The 11,476-nt window shown below is 36.6% G+C and overlaps 1 non-coding gene across 1 annotated transcript; it reads left to right on the forward strand.

The window, feature by feature from the left end:
- The first annotated feature begins 549 nt into the window (after positions 1 to 549).
- LOC126019344 (small nucleolar RNA SNORA51) lies at positions 550 to 680 on the forward strand. Its single transcript, XR_007499070.1, has one exon. It is a non-coding gene; the product is annotated as a small nucleolar RNA SNORA51 (small nucleolar RNA).
- Positions 681 to 11,476: the final 10,796 nt, after the last annotated feature.

The following is an 11,476-nucleotide window of genomic DNA, read 5'->3' on the forward strand; positions in this document are numbered from 1 at the left end:
CATAGGAGCGTTATTTACAATAGCCAGACTCTGGAAACAGCCTAGATGCCCCTTAATAGATGAATGGTTAAAGAAACTATAGTACATATATATAATGGAATATTATGCAGCCATCAGCAGAGATGAAGTCATGAAATTTTCCTATACATGAATGTATATGGAATCTATTATGCAGAGTGAAATAAGTCAGAGGGAGAGAGATAAACACAGAATGGCCTCCCTCATCTATGGGTTTTGAAAAAAAATGAAAACCATTTGTGTAATGATTCTCAGAGACAAAATAGAGGAGGACTGGAGGGTCCAGCTCCCGACATGAAGCTCACCACAGGGATCATTTAGTGCAGTCACAGAAGTGATTACACTGATAACTATCATAACAAAATGTGACTGAATGAGGGAAGTAGAAAGACTGTCTAGAGTACAGGCCAGTGTGGGCTGGGGAGGAAGGACACTTGGGATATTGGTCATGGGAATGTTGCACTGGTGAAGAATATATACATATTTCTTATATATCTATTAACAATCAAAAAAAAAGAAAAGAAAAGATAAGACCTCCTAATTCTTACTACGGCTGTGTTCTTTACACTGACTGTATAGAAAGAGGAGGTACAGTAAATGCCCCCATATACACTTCAGCACAGGCCCTTTGCCTGGTCTGTACTGTGAATTGGGGGACAAAAAAATAATATTTGCCATTGGCTTGTGGTAGATGGCCTTAACTATCTTAAGAAAAGTTCCTTCCATCCTCATCTTGAGTTTTTATCATAAATGGGTGTTGGATCTTATCGAATGTTTTCCCTGCATCTATTGATACGATTACATGTTTTTAGTTTTTTTTTTGTTGATAATGGTGCATTATGTTGATTGATTTATGTATGTTAAACCATCCTTGCATTCCTGGAATCAAACTTACTTGATCATGCTGTATAACCTTCTTGATGAGGCATTGGATCCTATTTGACAGGATTTTGTTGAGGATCTTTACATCTGTGTTCATCAGGAATATTATCTGTAGTTTTCTTTTTTTCTTTTTTTATTTTTTGGCAACAGCTCTGTCTGATTTTGGTATCAGCATGATATTAGCTTCATAAAAAACTATTTGGGAGTGTTTATGTTTCTTCAATTTCCTGAAAGAGTCTGAAAACTGTTGAAAGTAGTTCCTCTTAAAAGCTTTGAAAGAATTCATTAGTGAATCCATCGACGCTTGGGCTTTTGTTTTGAGGAAGACTTTTGATTACCATTTTAATTTCTTCAATAGGGATGGATCCATTTAGATATGCTAGATCATCCTGGTTCAACTGTGGAATATTATAAGAGTCCAAAAATTTATCCATTTCTTCCAGGTTCTCATGTTTTGTGGCATAGAGTTTCTCAAAGTAGTCTCTGATTACCCTTTGAATCTCTGTAGTATCTGTAGTGATCTCCCCTTTAAATTTCTAATCCTGTTTATTGTTTCTTTTTCTCCCTTTCTTTGTGAGTTTTACTATTGATTTATTAATCTTTTTTATTTTTTCAAATAACCAACTTTTTCTTTTGTTGATCTTTCAGATTGTTCTTTAGGCTTTCCACTTTATTAAATCAGAACTAGATAGTAGAATGAGTGAGGCACTTGTCTGGCATGTGACCAACCTGGGTTCAATCTCTAGCACCCCGTATTATTCTCTGAGTTTCACGACATGTGTACCCAAAACCATAATAATAAAATAATACAATTAAAAATGTATATTGTAGAAGTAATAAGTCATATGCAGCATAAAACAAACCAAATTAAAATTCTTAAAATCTTGAATAGGAATTCTGAAAGAAAGCTCAACTAGCACTAGTCATGATAAACCCAGAATTCCTCACAGGGCTCCTGATAGAAAAAAAGATGACATACGCAAGTAAGATTCAGTAAAATTAGCACATAAACTCACATGAACTTCCCTCCAGACTTCTACATTAATGTAATACATAACATGACCCTAATCAATAATAAAATCAAAACTCAAATGCCTTGTTATCCTGTGTGTGTGGAGGGGCTAGATTTGCTTAATTGCTAGCCTCTATGTTTGTGGGCATTGATGCTAGTGTCAATATTTTGCTTTGCAATAAATTAGAATTCACAGTCATGACTTTCCAAATTTAATTGCCAATTCAGAAAGGACATTGTTTGACCTCATGATTTCCCATGGGCTTAGAAGTAATTACTTATTATTCATTTTTCATTTTTGACAGTGTCTAAGAATCAGATTAAAAAATATATCCTTTATTCTACTAACATGCATCAGCTTGAAACAGGAAAGAGAAGAAAATTAGGTAGGGCCTCATCACTCCGTGTGGTCCAAAGACCAACAATGTTGATATTACCTCCTCTGACACCTACTTCCAGACCTGCTGAACCAGGAGCTGCATTTTAACAAGTTCCTACTAATTTGTATGTATCTTAACATCTGAGAAATTCTAAGCTAAGTAACAATGGACCTGTTACCTACTCCCAACTTTTACCATCTGAAAGAATTCAGAAATAACAGCAGTCCCTAGAAAACAAAAAGGGGAGAAAATTGTTCAGATCATGATTATTAAAAGAACCATTAATCAAGCTATTGGCACTGTTTTAGAAAATTTCTTATATACTAACTTAGTACAGACAAACTTAAAATGGGTTATCAGAACCTGGGGCTTGTTCTGACCCAAATTAGCTAATTAGCCTCAGTTAGTTATTAGCTATTGTAGAAAAAAAAAAAAAAACTTCTTCTAAAGTCTTTCTTGCCTGTGCTAGGAAGGAAAACTGTTTGTCATCTATAGGTGAATGTGTTTCTCAAGGCTACATCCTGAACAAATTCTTATCTCAGTCAACAAAGAAAAATCCTTTTCAGCTTTAGGGTTGGGGGTGACACCACTGGCTGCAATGAGAGTTCAAATGTGACTAGAGAGAAGAGTTTTGTGAGCACCCAGGTGAGAACTCTTTAAAATTAAAATCAGATATTTTCTGGAACACTTTCTCAATTTGAAAAGGCCATTGATTTCTGGAAACACCACAGATTGAAGAATAGTGCTTCTTGGGAGTTGGCCAACATTTCTTTTAAATCAGTTTTATTTAACCAGTTTTGTTTATTTTTAACCAGTTTTGAAGTAGTTTTTTAAACAAATTTTTTAACCAGTTTTATTTTATTTCTGATTTTGGGCCACACTTGACAGTGTTGAGGGATCATTTCTGGTAGTGCTCAAGGGCTCATAGCTGGTGTAGGGAACTGAAATGGGGTCACTTTCATCCAAGGCAAGTGCCTTAGCTCTGTGCTATTTTTTTAGTCATATTTTTGTTTTGTTTTTAACTTTATTTTGGAAGATTCCTAAGCAGTGCTCAACTGGCAGTCACTTTCAATGATACTTAGCCAACAGTACCACATAATTTAGTGCTCAGGCTGACAATACAGAGCTGATGGACCCCAGGGAGTTCATAAATTAGGAATGATCAGTAGCCACCAAGCTTCACTCAAGCAGGCTCTGGGAACCACCTATTGCAAAGGTTCTATGCATGCAAGACATGTTATTTTATCCCTGTACTATCTCCCTAATACCAGATGTCTTCTTTATAAAAATTAAAATTGGAGAGGCAAGTTTGAAGGGAATATATCTTAGAATCCAGAAAAATTGACAGATCAGTGCTTGACAATTTCCTCAGGTAGTTTTACTTACAGAGTATTATTAGCAGTTTAGTGTGCGTGCTGCTTCCTGTTGATAGATTCCAAAACATGAAATTTGCTGTTTTCTAGGAGACTGAAATCCAGGATGAAAGCTACAAGGAATGTTTGTAGCATACCTCCACCTTCTTCAAATAAATTGAATTAAAATCAAATAAATACAAAAAAAAATTTGAACTCTTGGGGCAGAGAAATAGGTCAACAGGCTAAATACATACTTTGCACTTGGGAGACAAAGAATCGATCCTCAGCATTCCATATGGTCTCCTGAGCACCACAAGAAAGAAAAGAGGGAAGGGAAGGGAAGGGAAGGGAAGGGAAGGGAAGGGAAGGGAAGGGAAGGGAAGGGAAGGGAAGGGAAGGGAAGGGAAGGGAAGGGAGAAAGAAAGAAGAAAGAAGAAAGAAAGAAAGAAAGAAAGAAAGAAAGAAAGAAAGAAAGAAAGAAAGAAAGAAAGAAAGAAAGAAAGAAAGAAAGAAAGAAAGAAAGAAAGAAAGAAAGAAAGAAAGAAAGAAAGAAAGAAAGAAAGAAAGAAAGAAAGAAGAAAGAAGAAAGAAAGAAGAAAAAGAAAGAAAGAAAGAAAGAAAGAAAGAAGGAAGGAAGGAAGGAAGGAAAAAAGGAAGAAAGAAAGAAAGAAAGAAAGAAGAAAGAAGAAAGAAAGAAGAAAGAAAGAAAGAAAGAAAGAAAGAAAGAAAGAAAGAAAGAAAGAAAGAAAGAAAGAAAGAAGAAAGAAGAAAGAAAGAGAAAGAAAAAAGAAAGAAAGAAAGAAAGAGAAAGAAAGAAAGAAAGAATGAAAGAAAGAAAGAGGAAGAAAGAAAGAAAGAGGAAGAAAGAAAGAAAGAAAGAAAGAAAGAAAGAAAGAAAGAAAGAAAGAAAGAAAGAAAGAAAGAAAGAAAGAAAGAAAGAAAGAAAGAAAGAAAGAAAGAAAGAAAGAAAGAAAGAAAGAAAGAAAGAAAGAAAGAAAGAAACTTTATTCTTACTATTTTCAAAACCTTATTTTCATGATCTGAAACCTGAGACTGTCTCAAATTAATGACTATGTATGTATGGGGAGATTTTCAGTCAGAAGCAGAGAAAAAAGTTAACATTCTAAAATTGACAAAAATCATCCCCTAAACCTATAATAAGTCACTGTAAATTCTGGTTTCCTGACATACTCATCAGGCATTCTTCATTCTGTTGTACTTCCCCATTCAAATCATTTGGGGCTCCCTAATATGAGCCAAGTCCTAATTTGAGATAATGATGGAGGTTCTTGAACACTTTTTGATGGTGATGATATACTACATTTGTACAGAAAGCTATAAAAGTTAACGCTATTATAACCATCTTACCTCAACTAAATTTTTTTAAATAGTTAAATCCTTCTGAATGAATAAGATTCCCCTCACCCCCAGCCCTAATGCAAGAAAAGCACACCAATTAAGAACTTTGGAGAGTGCCATTGAGAAATCCAAAGGAAGAGTCATGCCTGCCAAAGTTAAACAATAAACTTCCTTATCCTGCCTAGGTACAAAAATTCTCCAACCACATTGCCATGCACCGTACATAGAATTAACAATGAATCATTTTTTTCCAGTGGAAAAGTACTTTACTTATACAGCCTTCTGTATTCTACCATTTCCCTCCATCTTTTAGCTTTTAAATGGATTCCATACAAATGCTAGCATTTATTTTTTCTGCAAACTAAATCTACCACAGAAAAAGTCAGAAGGAAGAATCCTTTAGAAAAATGAGTGGAAAAATCAGTCACAAGGAACTGTAGTCATTTTTCCTTTTAAAGACAGACCTTTGTTGGGGCCAGAGAAGTTGTACTAATTCAATATACAGCATTACATGTAGTTTATCCCCAGAGCACAGTAAGCCCTGAGCATTACCAGGTGTTGCAATGCCCCCCAACAAAAAAAGTAAAATTAATAAAGAATAAAATACCTTCGCTGAATAGAGAAGAAAATCAAAGATAATATTTATAAAATGCAAATTCTTCAATAACCCTCTAAGATGTTTCAAGCTCTTAATCAGACACCACTAATTTTCCCCTGAGTCCTAAAGCTCCCTCTAGTGACAAAGAACATAGCACAGTTCCAGGTACAAAAAGAAACTTGGCCCAATGTCAGTGCTCTTCTAGCTGAAACCCAACAACAAACATGCTCGTAATCATGGTGCTTAAATAAATGTATTAATTAAAAATGAAAGAACCTTGAAACTGTTATTTTCACCAATATGAAATTATTGAAGACAAAAACTATGGTACTGGAAGCAATGGAATTTTTCTCCCATTAAGTAGATTGGTAAACTGAGATTCAAGTGGGGCCAAGATTTATACATAGTTATGTGGTAGATAGTAAAGGAGTTAAACTGGAGGTCAAATCACCCAAGTATTTTTGCTGCATGATGGCCCTGGGAAATAGCTAAGGAGATAGCAAGGTATGCACAAGGCCACAGCAAGTCCCCAGCACTGACAACCCTTCAGAATGACAAAAGAGTAGCCTGATGGCCCCATCACTGACTCTGAACTTGGAAACTTTATGGTCAATGAACAACACTCCCAACAATACTCCAGTTGATTCTGGAAGTGACTTTTCAGAGTCCTGAACACTGCTTGAGAGGAAATAATAAATTAAAACCATCTTATGCTCTATGATCATTATGTAAAGTCAATTATAAATATTCTCATTTAAAGAACTTATGACTTATAGAAGTGACTGAATTTTTTTCTTTTACAGGAGCCATACTCAGTGGTGTTGAGAGGTATGGAAAGAATAGCTCCTAGGAATGCTTTTGGAGCCATTTGGAACAAAAATATGGTAGGCACTGAATTCAGGTCATCACACATACTAAGTATGTGCTTGACTACTAGAGCTATTTTACCAGCTCTAAAAAGTAATGGCTTTTAAGGGCTCCCTTTGAGAATCTAATGCATTCTGGATCCAAGCTATATGCTTTTTCATGCACAATTTGTGTATAACCCTAAAAGTTATTTGTCAACTGAATTTCTAGGACTTCAAGAACTTCATGTTAAAGAACCATGATTCACTGATGTAATATCAAGATATCAAGAGCTAAGAAATATGAACTTTTTAATTTTATTCTGGGACCTCATCCAAATTTAGTTCAAGACTTACTCCTGGCTATGTGCTCAGGGATCTCTTGTGGTGGGACTCAGGCAACAATATGCAGTTCTAGGGATCAAACTCGGGTCAAATGTTTGCAAGATAAGTGTCCTACCCACTGTATTTTATCACCAGCCAAGAAATATAAAATTATTTTCATGCTTCCTTAATTGTTTTCCATGCCTCTTCAATTGTTTCTCGGCCTGTTCGGATTATATGTATTTTCAAAATTTAAAGGAAAGCTTGTGAACATTGTCATCAAGAAATTCTACATTTCCAAAGTCATGCCTGGGGTTCATGGCAAACTAGGATATTGTTAGAAAGGTAGATATTTAGAAGCATTTTGTCAAATATTAGAGCATGCTACCATCACATCCACTGGCTTTGTTAAACAAAAAAAAGCAAGTGAGGGAACAGGGCTAGCACAGTGGGTAGAGCTTTTGCCTTGTAAGCTGCTGACCCAAGTTTAATCCTCAGCATCCCATATAGTCCCCAGACTTCTAGGAGTAATTTCTAAGGGCAGAACCAGAACCAACTCCTGAGCAGCACTGGGTGTGGCAAAAAAAAAAAAGCAACTGAGTGACTATAGAATTTTTTTCAGTGGAAAATAAACAGCATTTTCTCCAAATCCTATACTCCTTTCATTGTGACAATTCCAATGGATTTGGACTAGACTTAAGGAACAGTGATGGTTTATTAAGTCCCTAAGTGTCTTCCCTATAAGCCCCTGTGCTAGAGGCCATGTCTATGTTAATCATTTGTATTCACAATCCTGACCCCTGGCATTACTACACATTCAACAAATACTTGATGAGTAAATATGGGATTGGTCCTCATTGAGTCAGTCCTTCTCAGTATGTACACCTACTTATCTCCCTTTCTAATTTATTTGTGACAACTGGTTTCCTGGAACATTCTCCGCTGTTTCTGCATTTTATTATTATGAATAATACTAGTGAGGTCATTTAACAATTGTGCTCAAACTTAAATTTCAAATGCCTTCAATATTTTAACACTTTGTGATAAGAATATATATTGTTCAATAAACTTAAAATGATTAAATAAATACACATTAACAAAAACACTACAATTTTTCATTCAGTAATGCATTGTTTTCTATTCTTATGCTGTTGTATTTAATTCCATAATAAACTGTTCTCATTATAGGAATGATTCTGTAAATATAGTGATCTAACTCTAATCAAGAAAAATTAGGGCAGAGCTGACTCTCTTGGTGTACAGTCAGTCATGATAACCAGGGATCTTGGAAACCACAGCTCCAGGTGAGAAAACCAGCCCCAAGGATTATGTCAGAGAGATGAATCTAATTCTCCCTGAGTGTGGTGACTGGCATTGTGACAGAACTCCAAGAAACTGTGGCACAAGGTGAGAAAACAAACCCAAGGACAATTTCAGAGAATGGCGGTCATTCCTTTATGCAGCCATACACTCCTCCTAGTCAATGAATTTGAGCACAACACATAGAAAACACTGTGACTACTGGAAAACAAGGCAGGCCTCCATCATGCTTAGAGAATAAAAATGGTAGCTCTGATGATCCAAAAAGTACTAACCACCTATTTTAGCCTCTCAGATAAGGATTTTAGAGAAGAAACATGGAAGATGTTCATAGAATTCAAAGAAAGCATAAAAAGAACTGAATGCGACATAAATAAGAAACAAGAGGATATGAGTAGAAATGAGAGAACTTCAAACAAATCATGGGACTGAAAAGCTCTGTTGGTAAAATGAAAACAGTGACTGAAAACGGAATCAGTGAGCTGGATGATGAGCATAACAGCTCCATACAACAGAAGAACTTAGAAAAGAACCTTAAAGCGAATGATCAGGCAATGGAAAGAGTCCTCAAAGAATGTGAAGAGATAAAAATAGAAGACTTCGAAAAACTCAACAGAAACAGCATACGAATCATTGGAGTCACAGGAAGAAAATCTCAGTATCAACAGGCAAGGACATCATTGCAGAGAAACTCCCAGAACTAAATACTGCATGCAACCAAATCTTTTTTTTTTAATTTTTATTTTGACCATATTGGCTTACATATCTTTCACAGTAGTATTTTAGGTAAATATTATCATTAAATCAGGGGATTTACCATCACCAAATTTGTTCTTCCTCCACCCCTGCTCCCTTCCTGCAACCCATATCCCCCACTCTCACCCCCCAGGCTTTTAGAGTAAGTGGTCCCCTCTGTGTCTAGCTTACTACTAGTAATCATATGTATGTTTGGCCCTGGTACCCTCCCTTGTTTCCCCCTCATTTGAGAGGCAGAGCTAGATGGTTCGAGTTATGTGGTTTTGTTTGAAGGAAAGAAAAGCAATAGAAAGGGGTAAAAAATCAAATAAGGTGAAAATGGACGAAGTCCTTCTAGAGGCTTTCAACCTCAGTTTGAAAGAGGACAGGAAAAAGGTAATTGAAACACTGCAACAATACAGAAAGAAATATCAAATAAAATATTCAGTGAGCACTACAGCAATAAAGACAAGCACTACACAATAGTCTCAGTCCTGAAATCAAACCATGCTGGAGTGCAAAAAGAAAGATAAATAAAATAAAATAAAATAAAATAAAATAAAATAAAATAAAATAAATTTGGAGACATCAACTTCAATTCTACACCAAAATAAAAAAGTCAAAAAAATCAATCAATCAATATATAAGTGGATAAAGGGATTATTTTGTGCTTCCCCCCCCCCCACATAGGTGCAGTAACTAATGGGGACATTATAGAGGAAATTCCCTTGGCCTAGGAGATACAGGGTTTCTCCACCCTTGAAGTATACTGTCATGGGATTAACTATACACTCCTTGCATGATCATTTACTCTCCCCTCAGTGCTTTTGTGGTGTATGGAAGACTTCTGCTTCATCATAGATGGTAAAATCAGACCTCTGTATCTAGAGATCTTGGTGTTTGTACAGCTCAAGGAGTAGATCTTATGATGGAGTCTTTCTTTGTGGTTCTAGCAGTTCTGTTTCTTCAGTGTCGCTTTAATCCATCTCTGTAGTTGGTGGTCTTGGTCATTATGCTGCTTCTAGGATGGAGCCTGGGATAGAGTCTTTCGTTGTTTCCAGAATTTCCGTTCAGTTGTGATTGTCTCAGTCAGACCTCTATAATTGGAGATCTTGTTTGTTGAACAGATCATAGACCAAAACCTAGGCTAGAGTTCTATTGTTGTTGTTGTTGTTGTTGTTGTTGTTGGTGGTGGTGGTGGTGGTGGTGGTGGTGGTGGTGGTGGTGGTGGTGGTGGTCCCGGGATGCATACTGTCTAGTCATGGTTGCAACAACCAGTCATCTGTCGATAGCAATCAAAGGGTGACAAGTCTTCTGATTTTGTCTTATCGTTGACTGGTGAGGAAGGGCAACTTGCTCTTAGATCAAGTTGTTCCCCATTTCCTTGTTGTCAAGATATCATTTTAGAACTGTTGCATGTTGGGGTCAGAGCAGCATTATGGATGACCAGAGGGGATTTGGTTCCTGGAGCTGTTGTGGAGAACTGTGTCATTTCTATTTCTGAGATCCAGGAGTCAAGGCTGGACGGTCAGTGCCTAATTCTTTGGGGTCTAAGTTGGGCATGCAACCAAATCTTGCATGCCCAAATCTTGCATGCCCAAAGAGTACCAGTTAAAAGAGACCCAAAGAAAAACACCCCCAGATACATCTTAGTCACAATAATGAATCCTGCTGATAGGGATAGAATACTGAAAATAGCAAGATCAAAAAAAAAAAAATTACTTTCAAAGGAGCATCCTCAAGATTAACAGCAGATTTGTCACAAAAAAACCCTCAAGGCCAAAAACAAAAGCCCAGGCCCAGATGGATTTAATAATGAATTTGTTCAAACCCCTCAAGAGGAACTACTGCCAACAATTTCAAGTCTTCCAGGAAATTAAAAAAACAGAAACAGGGGCAGGAGAAATAGCATGGAGGTAGGGCATTTGTCTTGCATGCAGAAGGATGGTGGTTTAAATCTTGGTATCCCATATGGTCTCCCGAGCCTGCCAGGGGCGATTTTTGAGTGTAGAGCCGGGAGTAACCCCCGAGCACTGTCGGGTGTGACCCAAAAAAGAAAAAAAAAAACAGAAACAGAAACACAGGGCCGGAGCAGTGGTGCAAGTGGTAAGGCATCTGCCTTGCCCACGCAAGCCTAGGACAGACCCCGGTTCAATCACCTGGCATCCCATATGGTTCCCCAAGCCAGGAGCAATTTCTGAATGCATAGCCAGAATAAACCCCTGAGCATCACCGGGTGTGACCAAAAAAAACAAACAAAAAACCAGAAACACTCTCCCGAGTGTTTTTTATGAAGCTAATACCACCCTGATACCAAAAGCAGAAATTCCACACCAAAAAATAAGAGAAGTATAGACAAATATCCCTGATAAACAAAGTTGCAAAGATCTTCAACAAAATCCTAGCAAATAGGATCTAATGGTTTATCATGATCAAATAGGATTCATTTTAGAGATGTAAGGATGGTTTAATATATGCAAGTCAATCAATAAAATATACCATAACAAAAGAAAAATAAAAACCATATTGTAATATCAATAAATACAGAGAAAGCATTTTATAAGGCCCAACAGTGCATGATAAAAAAAATCAACAATTTCTTTGTTTTGGTGTGGTTAGTGAAGTTGTTGTCTCCATTTTTTTTATTA

This window comes from Suncus etruscus, chromosome 9, assembly GCF_024139225.1.
Source record: "Suncus etruscus isolate mSunEtr1 chromosome 9, mSunEtr1.pri.cur, whole genome shotgun sequence".
In the NCBI taxonomy this organism is placed as follows: Eukaryota; Metazoa; Chordata; class Mammalia; order Eulipotyphla; family Soricidae; genus Suncus; species Suncus etruscus.